The sequence below is a fragment of the Triturus cristatus genome, chromosome 2_2 (assembly GCF_964204655.1).
Source record: "Triturus cristatus chromosome 2_2, aTriCri1.1, whole genome shotgun sequence".
Taxonomy (NCBI): Eukaryota; Metazoa; Chordata; class Amphibia; order Caudata; family Salamandridae; genus Triturus; species Triturus cristatus.
In genome coordinates, this window is record NC_140582.1 from 473,955,615 (window position 1) to 473,973,717 (window position 18,103).

The following is an 18,103-nucleotide window of genomic DNA, read 5'->3' on the forward strand; positions in this document are numbered from 1 at the left end:
CATAGGAGGGGTGTGTGCAGAGTCCTCCCAGCAGTGCCCAGACACAGGAGGGGTGTGTGCAGAGTCCTCCCAGCAGTGCCCAGACACAGCAGGGGTGTGTGCAGAGTCCTCCCAGCAGTGCCCAGACACAGGAGGGGTGTGTGCAGAGTCCTCCCAGCAGTGCCCAGACATAGGAGGGGTGTGTGCCTATCACTCCCAGCAGTGCCCAGACACAGGAGGGGTGTGTGCAGAGTCCTCCCAGCAGTGCCCAGACATAGGGGGGGTGTGTGTCTATCACTCCCAGCAGTGCCCAGACATAGGAGGGGTGTGTGCCTATCACTCCCAGCAGTGCCCAGACACAGGAGGGGTGTGTGCCTATCACTCCCAGCAGTGCCCAGACACAGGAGGGGTGGGTGCAGAGTCCCCTCAGCTGTGCCCATGGAAAGAAAGGGGTTGAGTACACACATATACAATGGCCACAATTGTCAGTCAGGTGCTCAAAGACCCAGCAGAACACGAAACACATGTGTGCGAGGCTGGGAGTACACACATGCAGCATAGTGCGGAAAAGAAAACATGTACACATGAAGTCCTGTCAATATACTCCAGTCACAAGTACAGTGACCCCCAAGGATGACACAAATGATGCAGGTGGAGACCTTGGCCAGCATGCATGGCCAAAGTTGAAGGGGTCCGTCACACACCCAGCAAATGTAGACACAGCACTGCACAAATGTCTTCACAACACCCTGCAGGGAAGATGTCAGGGTCCACAGAGGAAGGTACACACCTTGGGACAATGTCACCATGCAGTAACAGCTTACATGAGCAAAGTTTGATAGCAAATACCGTGTGATGGCACACAGATAACAGGGTCCACCCCACGAACAGCACACTACAACATATCCCAGACACCTAACACATTATCGCCACCCCAAATCATGGAGCAGCACCACCAACAGCAATGCCAGAAAAGCAGTAGTGTGCCAAGGAAAATAAAATAGCTTTATTCAGCAATGTTCTAAAATGAATTGTATGAAGAGTTCCATATGCACAAGGCCCATAGGGCAGTCCATAGTTCCAATCCAGGTGGGGAACACATTGGGATGCGTGTCCCCTAGCTTGCCTGCACAGTTCAGACTACCTTGTCATCCACGGGGGGGGGCATCATGTGGGGGGAAGGACCAGGCACCGCAGGGACAGGAGGGGCAAGGGTAGGTGTTGTGGGTGCAGGGACGGACGACTCCAACACAGGGGGTGGGGCAGCGCCAAAGGTGGATTTGAGCACGGTGCTGCACACTACTGCCATGTCACCCAGCGTCTCCCCTGCACCCGAAGGAACCACAGGCCCCAAGGAGGGGAGGGTCGCAGGGATGGGTTGCAGCGCTACCGGGGGAGGGGGTGGACAGGGGGGGGACTCAACTACCCTGACCGGGGACTCCTTTGACCGCTTGCGGGGTGGTGTCACTTTGGGGCTCAGGGACAGAGCGGCCATGAAGGAGTCTTTGGTGAAATCCTGGCCAGGAGAGCTGAGGGGAGTGGATTTGGAGGGTGGTAGTCGTGAGGAATGTGGACTCCCACTCTGGCTGCGTGTCTTCCGTTTCCCCCCCGACCCAGTGGGTGTGCCTACTTCACCCTGTGTGTGCGTGCCAGGAGGTGTGCGCTTTGCCTTCCCTGGTGGTGTGCTGCCTGTGTCTGGTGGTGTGCGTGCATGGGGACGTCTGGGTGTGCTTTGTACAGGCATGGGAGTGGGAAGTGTGGATGGTTCAGGGGTAGGGGGGGGACGTAGCGCTGCAGGAGACCCAATGCTGCAGTCAGTGTCGAGTCTATGGACCTCAGCAAGTTGCTTTGGTCAGACTGCGCAGCTGAAATGCCCTCCATGTATGCCTCCATCTGGTTGAGCACTCGGCTGTGGCCATGGAGGACATTAAGCATCACAGTCTGACCAACCTGCAACTGCCGCAGGATGTCCACAGACTCGGCATTGGTGGCAGCAGTGGAGACAGGGGCAGGGGGTGCGGTGCCTGGCAAGAAGGAGACACGTGGTGACCTAGCACGGCGGGAAGGGACACGAGCAAGTGGGAGGCCGGTGATCGGAATGGAGGGGGCGGGTAGTGATGGAGTGCTGGTGTCAGCTGTGGGAGCAGCCTCCGCCCCCTCGGAGTGCTCAGCCTCGGACCCGTCTGCGTCATAGTCGGTGGTGGTTTGACTGGACAGGTCCTCTGCTGCACTCCCGTCGGCCTCCGTGCCAATCGATGTGCCAGCCAACTCAGCACTGCTGGCACTGGTGCTCGCTCCCTCCTCACGGTCCGTGCCAGTGTCTCCCTCGTAGTTCCCCGACGATGCTGTGGGCAAGGTGAAGAGACAGGAGAAATCAGACACCTGTATACATATGTCACATGAGTCAACTCTACATAGGTCACAGTGCATAGCCTGAAAAGCAACAATAGTAACATCTACAATACAAGGTACATATGTAGTCCCTGCAACACACAGTTTGTTGACCCACCATGCCACTGTTAAAATATGGATAGCATGACACAATAGCAAATAACTTGATATCAAATTGTACAGAGGAGCCAGGCTCTGGGGACAATCTAGCACAGCATCAGCGACACACAGCGTAGCCAAGAAAGGGATGAGCAGGAACCATGTCTATCAACTCTTGGGACATGCTGCAAAGGTAATACTGAAAACCATGGCCAACATGACTGGGGCACTGCACCTTGAGTGTTTGGCCACACAAACATCACACACTGGCCAGACCGAGCAAGGAGACTTCAGGTTTGGACATGTAGGCCTTGCCCGCACCAACCCAGCCCCCTACCTGAGACAATGTGATTGAGACAGAGGAAGTACTTACACCTCTTAGTCTGGGATGAAAACACATGGCCTGCAATTAATCCTGATCGCACACAAACTACCCCTGGTGCGCCTGTCCACATATATCACTGACAAACAACCATCATCAGATAGTTGTACCAAGACACACAGGCACTGGCCCCTGTGAGTATGCACCAGCTAAATTAGGTCACCCTGTACAGTGGACACATGTAGCACAGTATACGTGAATACAAATGAGGCCAGGGTACTATGCCACAGGGCCCAAACTATGCTGAAGACACAGAGAATGTCCACATTGTCTGATGACACACATGATACCTATGAAAAGGTGCCCCAGGGGACTGTAGTGGCCACACTACTCCATGACCCTGGATGGATATGACTGGAACCCAAGCCACCATCCCTGCACTATGCATATCTCACACTCAAGCACAACATGTCAGAGGGCACAACATTCGACATGCAGGCAGTAAGGCAGTACACATGAAACACACACTCCCATGTCGGGACTCAGCATCAGTGCCAACTAACATGGACCCCACAATGACAGAACTGGCCAGGGCACAGGCAACGTTCAAAAACCTGTTATACACCACCCCCACACATGATGCTGCAAGCATTGGGCACTTGGAGTAACTGCCAGCCTAGATGACCTTGTGCAAGAGTGACTACACACAGACCAGGGAAGACATGGCAAGGAGGGGAAGGGAGGAAGAACAGCACCGCTTTACTTTGGGGAACAGGATATGCACTGCACATTTAAACCCTGGCAGTGTATCCATGCAACTGCGCACTTCCAAAAGCTGGTCACACACAACAAACACACATGTACCTACCCCCTTCCTGCTGCTGCTTCTCCGCTAGGTGCCTATCCAAGTCAGGGAAGACCACCGCCAGCACACGCTTATGGATGTGGGTGCCCACGGTTTTTGTGGCTCACAGGTGAGTCCCCCAGCAGGACCCATGCGATCCTCCGCGTCCAGCACCGGATGTCCTGCCAGCGTTTCCTCACCTGGGCTAGGCGCCGCTTCCGACCATCCGTCCTCCTCACGGCACTGACGGCTTGCTTCCAGATCTCCCCCTTGGCACAGACGCCTACCTGTGAGGATGCAAAAGTGACAATACATCAATCCACCTTATCAATGATACAGAGACACACATATCAGAAATTATGCATGTTTAAACTGGCCATAGTATGCAGCCAACTCATTGCACCTTTGTCATAGTGACATCATCCTCCTGGGAATGGGCAAATGCAGTAGGTGCCATTGAAAGTACACAGGTGGCATGAGGGGTGCAACACAATCAATGATGCAGGCTCACACTGTGCATCCCAAGCTACAACAGGAATCTGAACAGTACCCCTAGGCAGTCACATGCCCCAGCCCACTTACACTACCTCAGCAGAGTACACAGACACACACAGGCACTGAACAATCACCTGGCATTGGCAACTGCCACTACAAACCTCACTCTACACATGTGCCACTAGACTGGGGGTGTCACAGATGTGGGGCTGTCTCAGCACGGCAGACATCCAGCACAGCTCCCTGCTCACATCAGATGGGCAGGGTGTATCCATCCCACATGCAGCTGGGGTGCAACACTCCACATATGCACACACCCACATGACAGGGGACTCACACACACACACCAATGTCCAGGGGACGACCACATCATTTGGACACTCTCACCACAGGTACACTGAACAGACACACATCTGTGGGTCCTGGCACCTGTCACCCTGGGGGGAGCACAGACTCACATCAGGACTGTAGAAACAACATTTCCAGGAGGATTAGGCAGTCCGAAATCGGCATGCACCATGCAGTGATCGTCACAGTAAGCACCATGCTAGTGCGTTGTGCACACAGGAACTACAGCATGCTCTGCATGGGAGACATGAGCCCTCCCCCCCCCCTGGGAACCACTATGAAGAACCCTGCATGTCTGTCACACCTGGACACAATGCCAGAAGTCACAGTCACAAAAAGGGGCACAGTTTAAGCTAGTGGAGTCTGCACTCACCTGCTCCCCTGGTCGACCATGCAGCATGGTGTACTGTGGGAGGATCATATCCACCAATGCCATATTCTCCTCCATGGTGAATAACTGGGCCCTCTCCACAGACCTGGACATGGTGCCAGAGGAATGACAAGCAGCAGCAGTGTTGTGGAATGAAAGGATGTGCAGGCAAGTGCTCTCTCAAGGGACCTGGCTGCCTTATATCTTCCTTGCTGGCCTGTTTCATTTACAGGAGTACAGAGTGATTGGCTCAGTCACATTTGCATCCTACGTGTCCTCCAATCATTTTAAAACTACCCCAGTGACAGGCTTTGCATGGTTTTAAAATTGAGCATGATGTAATGTCAACAACCCCATTGCAACAAAGTATATTGTTTCCAACCGACTTCTGCTGGCCACATGATGCAAAATTCAAACCTGAAACTCGGTCTCCATGGCAAACAGCATGCATTTAGGCCCCTATACTTGTCCCTCGTGTGTCCCCTATGTCAATCCTATGTCACAACACAGGTACGGTGCGTTCCACAGCCCTAGAGCACCCCAAATGCATTGCAACGGGCCGTACACGCGTGTGTACGGTCCCCATCACTATGGGAGTGCTGGCGAATGCGTACGCCATAGTGATACGGACCGACCCTACACACGCGTGTGTACGGTCCGGACTACTATGGCGTACACGTACGCGAGCACCCCCATAGTGATAGGGACCGTACACACGCGTGTGTACGGTCCGGACTACTATGGCGTACACGTATGCGAGCACCCCCATAGTGATAGGGACCCCACACACGCCCTCGGAGCGTATGTACGGTGGGATTCACACCTGACAGTGGTGACAGGCGGCACACAGGAATGAATTGAGCTGTCATACATGGCCAAGGCTGGACATCAAGGCATTGTCTGTGCAGTACTACATGTGTCGGGCACAGGTGGGTCAGGCTGTGATGTGGCATCATACTCCTGAGGTGTGAAGCTAATTACAGTGTGATGAGCTGTGTACACATGTCACGTGTGATGGTGCCCTATGTGCCACACATCCCCTTCACTACTTTGACATGTGTGCATATAGTACTGACTTGGTGGGCCATGCGTCACTGGCATGGCACAGTCACCGACACCCGCAAATGTCCCCTGATGCCAGGTACACGGAATGTTACCCCTGACAAGTGAATGCCCGCGTTGCACACTGTAGCTATGTAATGTGTGTGTCATGTGTTCCCATAGGTTTGCTGTAGGTGTTTGGTCAAATGCATCTGCAGTTGCTGCAACCAACATGTGTCTGTGTGTAGATGGGCATGGCACACTGTTACGCACACCAGCACACATGTGTAATCCGACGTTAGGTGTGTATGTATGCATCGACACGGAGTTCCAAAACAAGGACATATCTGCATACTCTCAATGTATGTGTGATCAGTCTTGACATGTAATCCTTCATGGCAAGGTGTGTGGTCTGTCCTTATTCTATGACATGTGACCTGTGCCTCTAGTGTTCCGCAACCTGTCTGTACAATAAACATTCTTCTTCTGCACATATTTGGATGTCTGTAACTCCTGTAATGCATCTGCCTGCTCACTTACACTGGCCCACAGCTAGTTTCATGGCATGGCATATTGAGGTTGAGAATCAACGTTTGTAGCTGGCTCTTGGTAGGAGTGTCACATGCCTGGCATACGTGTCCAGGGCATATTGCACAGACCTGACTCTGTATGTAGCATATGTGTATTGCCTGTTGAGCATGTGCTCTGTACATTGACATTGGTGGTGTACTGTACTCACTCTTTGTTGTCCCTTCTAATTCACTGCAGGGCTCCGCCTCTCCTTCGACCAATTCCGGACTTGGCTGACATGCGGGAAAATGACTGTATACGCTGCTACCGCTTCCCCCAACGATTGATTGAGGACCTGACGACACGGCTGGCACCACACCTCCAACCGCTACACAGGTATCCTACTGCACTGACACCCAAGATGAAGGTGATGGCAGCCCTAAATTTCTTGGCCACGGGTCCTTTCAACATACCATTGCCCATGTCGGTGGCATGTCCCAAACCATGTTCAGCTGTGTTCTGCATGATTTTTTAGAGGCCATGTTGGAGCACCTGGATGAGTTCATTAAATTCCCAACTCCTGAGCAGTTGACAGTTGTCAAGCGTGAGTTCTATGCCCTGGGAGGGATGCCCCATGTCATTGGGTCCATAGATGGAACACATGTGGCTTTGGTACCATCACAGGCACAGGAGGTAGCCTTCCGTAACCGCAAGCATTACCACTCCATTAATGCCCTTGCGGTGTGTCTTGCCAACATGGTGATTTCACATGTCTGTGCTCGTTTTCCAGGATCAGCACACGATGCGTACATCATGAGGCGTAGCAGGGTGCCTGAAATGATGCTGCAGCTGCGCAACGAACGAGCATGTATTGTTGGTGGGTATACTCTGGCAGTCCTGTATTTAACGTCATCTTCCTGTCTTACTGCTTCTCCTGACCCACTCTTGTCCATGATGTTTCCATGTAGGGGACGCTGGCTATCCCAACATGCCATGGCTGATCACGCCTCTCCGCAACCCCAGCACGGCTGCCGATCACCGCTACAACAACGCCCATGGGCGGACCAGGCGAGTGATAGAGAGGACGTTTGGCCTCCTGAAGAGCTGATTCCGTTGCCTCCACAAGACCGGTGGCGCACTCCCATATGCACCGGTGAAGGTCTGCAAGATATTCCTCGTGTGCTGCATGCTACACAACATGGCAGTGGAGAAAGCTGTGCCACTCAGCCTGGATCCAGATGAGCAGGACCATCCACCCATGGAGGATGAAGGGCTTGGTCACGAGGCAAGTGATGTGGAGGAGGAGGAGGCGGTAGAGGACATGCGGAGTCGGCTCATACGCGACTTCTTTGCTTAGTGGTGAGTTCCAGTGTCTGAGTGTACACGCATTGGGCTGTGTGTGGCAAGTGTTGCAATGTGTGTGTCCATCTGCATGTCATCCAAGTGAGTCAGAGGTGTGTTTGGATGTGTCACTCGAGTGATGGTGCAATAGAAGAATGTTTTTCCAGAGTCATCATTGTCACCTAGCATGTTGACAACCTAATACGTGTCGAGTACATGCACATGCATGTGGATGTGCTTCTTTTCGCTGACTTCTGGTGTTTCTCCCATCCACAGGTACTTGCGCATGCTGTCTGCTGGTGGCATTGTTGTGCTCCTGCTATTCCTCATGAACACAGCAACATGTGCTGAATCAGCGTTACATGCACGGACAAGTTCGAAAATCTCCTTCGGGTAAGGGATGCAGCACGGCTTTTTGGGAGTGGTATTTGTTTTGAATGTGTGTGCACAGCTCCTGTTCATGTTTGGATACTTTACATACATGTAGAATCACCATGGGGCACATGACATGGAGCAGAATTCACCTGAATTGATGGTCAGACTTGGTGACAGTCATCTGTAATGGGATTGTGGATTGTGATGGAGCCATCAATGTGTGTAACACTGCCCTCAGAAACATACGGGTGGCACCGGGTTGACATGATGTGTGAATTCCCCATTAGGGGCTCAATGGTGTATAGCAGCCTCTCCGCGAGCAGCAGGGGGTGTTTAGCTGTAACCCGTCACTTGTGTGCCAGTGCCATGGATTTTCAGCATCTGTGGTGGTAAGGGGGGTGCCAGTGTTGGTCCCACGTGTTCATCCACATGACCTGTGTATGTGTTGACAGAGTTGCATTAGCATTCCGACACACATGAGTAATAAAGGTGTCCCTCTGCCTCCAAGGTGCCTCATCTCTGTCAATGGTGGTCTGTTACCACTGTGCATGCGGCATGTCTGGCATTGTTCTCAGAGATGGTGCATATGAGTCTATGTGTAGAGTAGCAAGATGCAAGCTGTTTGTCAGGGATTAGATTCTGTATTGTGCATGATGTCCATGGCTGTGTAGGTATTGTGGCATGTCAGTCTCCACGATGGCCACTGTGCTGCATGTGAATCCATTGTGTGTGTGTGTGTGCCATGTTGAACCAGACATTCCTTCCTTGACATACACCTTTTGCATAGTTCCTTCCTGAGATCCTTGTCTTTGTGTGCTACTTGTGGCATTGTTTCCTTGACATGGCGCATGCTGCTGCAGGCCCTGCAGCAAGGGCACCCAGTGTCCACGCAAACGAGCTGGTGTTCATCATGGATTGCTTGCTGACATGTGCTATGCTGATCAGCAGCATCTGTGCCTCATGCGGCAGCACACTCTGCATTATGCACAAGATCCCCAGTTCCATCCACCTCAAGGCAAGAGGGAGACCATCCCCCAGGTCAACTACAACATCCGTGTCTAATCCTACCCTGCACTCTACGGACATGTGCGTTAGAAATCCCATGATACTTGTCCACATCCAGGGTGCATCTGCACAGCTCTGCTACTACATCCGCCGACCAGGCCACATCAACGTCAGAGATGGGGGAGTGGATCACTGCCAGCTGCAGGATGACCTTGTCAATCCACGCACACACTCAGGATGCAGCCCACAACCACAACACAACCTTGTGGCACTGTGATCCAACACCCAATTGTGCCATCTCCATGCATCCAACCATGGCTGGCCCACCATTCTCCACATCCACCTGACTCAAGCATGCAGGACATGGTTCTGCCACGTGTCTACACATACCTGGGACTCCCACCCCAGGACACTCCACATGATCCCTGACCTCTGTGCATGACTGTTGCTCTTCTAAATAGGTCTGTAGGCACAGTTGTGCGGGCACACCCTCAGCTGGTTGGGCCCATCACGGGTGAGTATGGTGCTCCATGTCTGTCTTGGATGGTACATTGTGACCCATGTGTGTCCTGTGCCAGACTCAGACCCCAGGGTATGGATGTTTGGAGTTACTTCTGAAATCAGGCATGGTTTGACTTTACAACACACACATGCAGTGGAATAATGCAAACTGACGGCATCATCTTGTGATTGTGATGATTTTTATTGGTGCTGGGGTACGTGTTTGGGGGGGTGACAAGAGGTGCTTGGCGGGAGTGTAGAATCCAAAGTTCACAGGGGGAGTTGGTATCCTGCCATTGAAAGTCATCAGAGTCTGTGCCACAGTCTTTGTCAACATTGGTCAGACAGTGACCAGCAAGGCCATGTGGCAGAGAATGTCAGTTGCTGCTGTGCTGCTGTTGGGCCAGAGGGACAGGTGCCAGGCCAGGTGACCTGGGAGATGGTGATATTCCGCTGACTCTCACAGTCTTTTGCGTGGACGACCCACCTTCCTGCGGGGACCCTCAGAAGCAGGCCTTGACGATGCTAGGGACGCTCCGTCAGATGAATCCTCCTCCTCCTCCCTCCCTGTTTCTGGTGCTGGTCTACGCATGGTGGCACAGGGAGGGTTTGCCAGGCTTTGGGCGATCTGACGGAGTGATTGGCTCACGTCCCTGTGCACCGCCAGGAGCTCTGCCAGTCTTGCCTCCATCCGTCCATGGTGTTGTAGATGACTGGCATGATGCTCGACCTGCAGGGTCTTCATCTCATTGAGGGTCTCCACTACCTGGTCGATGCCTCTGGAGTCACGCCGGTATGCGTCCAGGATGTTTCTGACGTGTGACATAGCCGGGTCCTGAGCCAACTGGGCAGGATCGCGCCTCCGCCGTCCTCCACTCCCACCACCCCTGCCCACTTGCGCCTGGCCTGCAGTGGTGGGCACATCGGGTCTCCGGGACCCCTGAGGGATGGCATTTGCGGTGTCGCCTGCCTCCTCCTGGGTGCCCGGAGAACCTTGTCCCTCCTGGACAGACTGGCTGTGTTGTTGTGTGCAGGCAGGGCTCCTGGGTGTCTCCTGGAATGTGGCAGGAATGGGGGTGGTGGTTGGCACAGTTGTACCCGATGCAGGTGCTGCAGGTGGTTGGACACCAGAGAGGCCAGGTTGGTCTGGGTCATCCACGGAGTGGTGAGAGTCGTCGCTGCCGGTGGGGTCCTCTTCACGCAGAGCCTGGTCCTGTGAGTCTTCCCCCCCAGTGTTGGGGGGAGATCGACGACGTTGACCTGTGTGTGAGAGAGACAGTGTTAATTGTGTTACATGCGACATCCATGTTTCATTCATTTTTGATTTGGCACAGTTCCTCTGGGTGGTTGGATTTGGCTAGCATTCCTCTCACAGTGCACTTGTGCATGGGTATGTCCCTTGGCCACAGCTTTCGACACTTTACCTATGTGTGACACAATCTTAGTTGATGCATCTTTTGGGAACGCAGTCATCAGTGTAGTGAGCGGGCGTAGCAAGCCATGCAGAGCCGCCTTACGTGTTGCACTGTACGAGGCCAAATGTTGTTTTTTCCATGCTATTTGAGAATGCAGGTAGGTAACTTAACAATTTGTGACAGGGTTCTGACAAACACAGTGGGTGGGTATACTGGGTGTTAGGTTCTGTTTGTGCCTGCAGCATGGATGTACTCGTGCACAGATTGACACATGGCCTAGTGTTTATCAAAGGTTGAAGGGGGGGTTCATGCACTGCAAAACCTTGTCTACATGCACACAGTCCACCTGCTGACGAGCGGACATGGCCACACCACCCAAGGGTGATTTGGTCTCCCTCTGTCTCCCTTTCCCCCCCCTCTGTCAGCCTCCTCCCTCTGTCCGTCTCTCTTTCTCCCTCCCTCTGTCAGCCTCCTCCCTCTGTGCGTCTCCCTCTGTCTCCCTTTCTCCCTCCCTCTGTCAGCCTCCTCCCTCTGTCCGTCTCCCTCTATTTCCCTTTCTCCCTCCCTCTATCAGCCTCCTCCCTCTGTCCGTCTCCCTCTATCTCCCTTTCTCCCTCCCTCTGTCAGCCTCCTCCCTCTGTCCGTCTCCCTTTCTCCCTCCCTCTGTCAGCCTCCTCCCTCTGTCCGTCTCCCTTTCTCCCTCCCTCTGTCAGCCTCCTCCCTCTGTCCGTCTCCCTCTGTCTCCCTTTCTCCCTCCCTCTATCAGCCTCCTCCCTCTGTCCGTCTCCCTCTATCTCCTTTTCTCCCTCCCTCTATCAGCCTCCTCCCTCTGTCCGTCTCCCTCTATCTCCCTTTCTCCCTCCCTCTGTCAGCCTCCTCCCTCTGTGCGTCTCCCTCTGTCTCCCTTTCTCCCTCCCTCTATCAGCCTCCTCCCTCTGTCCGTCTCCCTCTATCTCCCTTTCTCCCTCCCTCTATCAGCCTCCTCCCTCTGTCCGTCTCCCTCTATCTCCCTTTCTCCCTCCCTCTGCCAGCCTCCTCCCTCTGTGCGTCTCCCTCTGTCTCCCTTTCTCCCTCCCTCTGTCAGCCTCCTCCCTCTGTCCGTCTCCCTTTCTCCCTCCCTCTGTCAGCCTCCTCCCTCTGTCCGTCTCCCTCTATCTCCCTTTCTCCCTCCCTCTATCAGCCTCCTCCCTCTGTCCGTCTCCCCTGCTCCCTCCCTCTGTCAGCCTCCTCCCTCCCTTTGTCTGTCTCCCTGTGTCCACCTCTGTCTCTGTCCCTCTCTCTGCCCCTCTCCCTCCCTCTGTGTGTCATCCTCTGTCACCTCAGCCCAGCTTCCTGGGCACACACAGTTTGCAGGTCTTGCAAAGGCCATTGGCTTGTTCATGTGGGTTTGTTTCTTCTCTGCCGGCACCCATTTGGCGGAGTGTCTGAGTCAGCGCTGCTGCTGTGGCGGTGTGTGCTGACACTCTTTCAGTGTGCTGCGTCTTCATTAGCTGCTGTTATGTGCAAATTGTGCCTTCATACCCATGTCGTCCTGCAACGTGGCCACCATTAGCAGGCAAAACAGTACTGTGTGTGGACACAATGTTTGGCTGTGCCCTAAGCCATATGGGCTGAGGGCACTGTTGTGTGCTTCAGAGTTGCTCTATGTTAGTTTTGATGCCCACCCTCCCGGCATCGGGGTCATCCTGTCTTGTGTTGGTGTTTTGTGTGGCCTGTGACTTGGCATGGCCTTGCTTGGGGCATGGGGCATGGAGGCGCTAGTGGCATGTGTGTGTTTTTGGAGTGTGGTTGTGTCCGGTGCTGGCTTTGGGGGGGTTGCGTGCATGATTGGTATTTGGGTTGTATATGGCGTTCCCCCCATGTGAGGTGAGTTGTTTGTGCACTCACCAGGCTCTCGGACTCCTTCTAGTCCGTCTGCTCCCAACGGCGGCAGCGTGGCCATCACCTTCTCCTCCCAGGGATGGTAGTGTACCGGTCTGCGGGACGGACCTCCTCCAGTGATGTTGGCCTGGTTGTGGTCGTCCATCATTTTGCGGCGGACCGTCCTCCGCAGATCGTACCACCTGGCTTGGCACTCATGCCTGGTCCTTCTGGTGGCCCCAACAGCATTCTCGGAATTGACTATCCTCTCCCACATGGCAGATTTGTCGGATATGCTGGTCCGTCTGACCAATGTTCCAAAGAGCTGTGGCTCGACTCTGATGATTTCGTCGACAAGGACCTCCAGCTCGTCCTTTGTGAACTTTGGATTCTTGTTGGTGGGCATGGTGTGGGGTGTGGGTGTGGATGGTTGTGGGGGTGTGGGTGTGGATGGTTGTGGGTGTGTGAGTGTGGTTGTGCAGGTGTGTGTGTGTGAATGTGATGAGGGTGTGTTTGTGATGGTGGTTGTGTGAAGGAGTGCAAGTGTAAGGTGTGTTGAAGTATGGTGCAGTGCGTTGTCTCTGGGGTATGGCAGCAGTAGATCTGTTGCAAAGGATCATGGTTTGTGTGTGTTGGGCCTTTTTATTGGTCCATTTGTGGGTGTGGCTGTGTTTGAACTTTGGGTGGGTGTGTTATAAGGAGTGGTAGTGGTTTGGGCCTCTGCTTAGCTGTTTGTCAGTTGCAGGTCAGTATATAGGATGTATTTGGCCTTGTTGTATATGTTTTGTGGTATTGTGTGCCTCGAATTGACTCTCCTTGTGTTTTTTTGGTTTGTCCTGGTTCAATAGGAGTGTTTTTGCGTCTGTACGGTGCGTACATGGGCCATGTTGTTGTACAGTGCTGTCCTTTGCTATGGCTTAGTACGACACATACATGCCCGATGTTGGGTGAGGGTGCTGGTGTGTGCGCCTGGGGTAGGGTGCGTACGAACACGGGCAGGGTGTTGGTCCACACCGTCCATCAGTGGTGGTGTTTCGCACCGTACATACAGGGGGGGCTGGGTGTAGGGTCCGTACATACACGGGTGGGGAGTTGGTGCGCTCCATGCATACACGGGTGGGGGTACGGTCCGTACATACACGGGTGGGGGTACGGTCCGTACATACACCGGTGGGGAATTGGTACGCTCCATGCATACACGGGTGGGGGTACGGTCCGTACATACACGGGTGGGGGTACGGTCCGTACATACACAGGTGGGAAGTTGGTACACTCCATGCATACACGGGTGGGGGTACGGTCCGTACATACACTGGTGGGGTGGGGGTACGGTCTGTACATACACGGGTGGGGGGTACGGTCCGTACATACACTGGTGGGGTATTGGTACGCTCCATTCATACACGGGTGGGGGTACCGTCCGTACATACACGGGTGGGGAGTTGGTACGCTCCATGCATACACGGGTGGGGGTACGGTCCGTACATACATGGGTGGGGGTACGGTCCGTACATACACGGGTGGGGAGTTGGTACGCTCCATGCATACACGGGTGGGGGTACAGTCCGTACATACAATGGTGGGGTGGGGGTACGGTCCGTACATACACTGGTGGGGTGTTGGTACGCTCCATTCATACACGGGTGGGGGTACGGTCTGTACATACACGGGTGGGGAGTTGGTATGCTCCATGCATACACGGGTGGGGGTATGGTCCGTACATACACGGGTGGGGTGGGGGTACGGTCCGTACATACACGGGTGGGGTGGGGGTATGGTCCGTACATACACGGGTGGGGTGGGGGTACGGTCCGTACATACACAGGTGGGGGTACGGTCCGTACATACCCAGGTGGGGAGTTGGTACGCTCCATGCATACATGGGTGGGGGTACGCTCCATGCATACACTGGTGGGGGTTCGGCGCGTACATCCGCGGCCGGGGGGCGTTTTGCGTGTACATGCGGGGTCTGTGGTGGGGTGTTCGGAGCGTATGCGGGCACGTGTCTCCATGGTTGCTATGGGAGTTCGGTCCTTACGGTGTTTTTTTCATACAGTTGTGAAATCGAAAGGACGGGAGTGATCGTACTTGCGCGGTCGGACTTCATTTTTCCGATTCGTACGGTAAATCGTCCGGGGATGTGTCGGACACAATTTCCGACCGGAGGACGTGTGGGGAAATTTTCCCGATGTGATTCGTATGGAGATTTTCCCATGCGAATCGTACTTGGCAGTTTGTACGCTACTTGTACGATTCGGACGGAAAAAAGTCCAGATTCAACTCGGACGGGGGAAATTTTTCCAGGATCCGAATCGGCACCTATATGTTGTTACCATACCAGTAGGACCATGCTCGTTTGGTTGTCCCCAGTGCTAAGCCAAGAAACCGAACCCCCCTCAAGGGTGACTGATAAAAAGGTTCTGCCCTTCTGTGCTGTGTTATCAGGGCATTAACATGGGGGGAAGAAAATTATTAATAACAGTTTGACCCCAAATTAAAACTCAGCTCAAGACCATGTACATTTTGTCTATCAGTATTTAAATATCCAGTGGTACGTGTAAAGTTGTAGTGTGTAAATCTATGAATAACAGAGACCCAAAGTTGCGATGTTCCAGATACGTACTTTATTCAGTATAGATACCCACGACCACTCCCAAAGACACCTCCTCTGTGAATTTCTCGAAGGACTGTAGAACTCCAGAACATTCACAACATTTTACTATGTACTTTTATAGGTATGCAATATCTCCTTTATTATAATAACAACATTGAAAAAACATAACTACTGTGAACTCAAAAAATGTAACTGTACAAATTACAAAAATGAAACATAATAAATCACAAGATGTAAAAAACTATATTAGAAAACATATTCTAACTAATTTATACAACTAAAACACACCATAATCTTGACAGTGACTCCTCTCACATGTTCATCACAACCCTTCATCATAGTCTCACCGGTGTGTACTGAATCATTCAGCAGGCAACCTTCATTCACAGTCTCATCACTGTGATTCACCCAATCATCGTTTCGTGATTGATCAATGCTTCCATCCATCACGCTTTGATTTGCTTGGTAAATATCTTGCACATTCCTGCTGGCTTCTTCGACTTTGCAGCCAACACCTCCCTTCTCCTTAACTGAGGAAGGAACATCAAATCAAATTGAATCCTCATCCATGTCCAAGCTCTCATTTCTTTTAGACAAAATATGAGCTTGTTCTTTAATTTTCACAATGGAGCCTATATTCCACCAACCTTTATCTTGCAATAGCACTGCCGTTTTGGAAGCTTGAACTACCTTAACTGGCTTTATAAACAGAGACACTCCTATCTTCAAGGTGGTCATTTTTTTAAATTAAACCCCAAGGACCTATATGGACATCAACCTTCTTTACAATACTTGTACAAACAAAATACCTTTTACAAGACCTTTGATTCTTCTCAACATTCCTGTGTACCTTTTTCAATTCCAATGATTCACTAACATCCTGTACACTCATCCAAGCACAAAGGATTTAAATGTGAACCCGCCTTACTGTCTCTCAAAAGTACAAAAGGTGCAACACATGTGGGATTAAGTGGCATTACAATGTAATTCAAAACTTTGACTTTTTAATACTATATTACATTGATGTTGCATAAAATAGCAGTTTTTATTCCTTTCTTAAGAAAGCGATTGACCCTCTCCGCTAGACCATTTGAAGCAGGACTATATAATGGAAATGTGTTGTATATCATATTTGTTGCAAAACTCCTGCATTTAAGTATATATAAAATGTGATCCATTATCATTCACAGAAGATTTGGGTGCACCTTCAATGCTCAATATTTTCTCACATTTTGGATTCACATTGTCTGTATCAGCTGACTTCACAAACACACCATACATCCACTTTGAATAGTACTCCACAGCCACAATCGAACACTTCCAGTCAGTCTTAGATAAATTTAATGGACCAGCATAATCCAAGCCTATTTGTTGTTGTTGTAATAACTTTATTTCGGTCAAAAAGACCATAAAAAGTACAAGAAACATTAAAAAAGACAATAAGTAAAAGAATTAAGACAATTGAATTAAAAGGTTCTGCCTAGTGCGCCACATATACAACAGGTAGCGGGAAACCGCAAACACAATGGGCCCGATTCACAGAACAAACTTAAGACTAAATCCTAAACTTAGTACCATTCTGGTATTCACAGAATGCACCTAGTACTTCTGGTATTCACAGAATGAACTTACTACTTTTGCTATTCACAGAATGAACTTAGTACTTTTGCTATTCACAGAATGGATTTACGACTCCTAAACTTACGTCCGCACTCGGGCCGGAAATTTCGGCCCGGAGGCGGAGCTTCTGGGCCGGAGGCGGAGCTTCCGGCCCAGAGGCGGGGCTTCCGGGCCGGAGGCGGAGCTTCCGGCCCGGAGGTGGAGATTTCAGCCATAGCTAAATCGGCCGGAATCCCCACCTCCGGGCCAGAAGCTCCGCCTCCGGCCCGGAAGCCCCGCCTCCGGCCCGGAAGCTCCGCCTCCGGCCCGGAAGCTCCGCCTCCGGCCCGGAATTTCCGGCCCGAGTGCGGACGTAAGTTTAGGAGTCGTAAATCCATTCTGTGAATAGCAAAACTACTAAGTTCATTCTGTGAATAGCAAAAGTAGTAAGTTCATTCTGTGAATACCAGAAGTACTAAGTGCATTCTGTGAATACCAGAATGGTACTAAGTTTAGGATTTAGTCTTAAGTTTGTTCTGTGAATCGGGCCCCGAGGGAGGATGAGTATCGTAGGTCAGTATCCTGCATGCCTGTGTGAAATGCAAGAAATGTGCGTGAACAGAAATGGATACATCGTACTAAGAGTCATGTGTCAGGACTCGATGACGATATACCTTGGTCGGCCCTAGGCAGGAGATGACCCGACATTGGGGATTCTATCCTCATGATGAGGGGATCTATGGGGTCAGAAAAGTCTATTGAACTAGATTCTAACAACAATGACCAGGAGTTGTTTAAAACCCTTCGTTCCCTTGTTAAAATACTAACTTGGTCAGTAATAGTGATTTATCTATACGTCTTTGCAAGGAGAATGAATACTAACAGGGTGTGCACGTCGGACCTGGTATATATATATATATTAGAAACATAGTATGATGCAAGCAATTTCCTGCTACCAAGCCTGGAATGTCTGATGCACGCGCTATGTGAGATA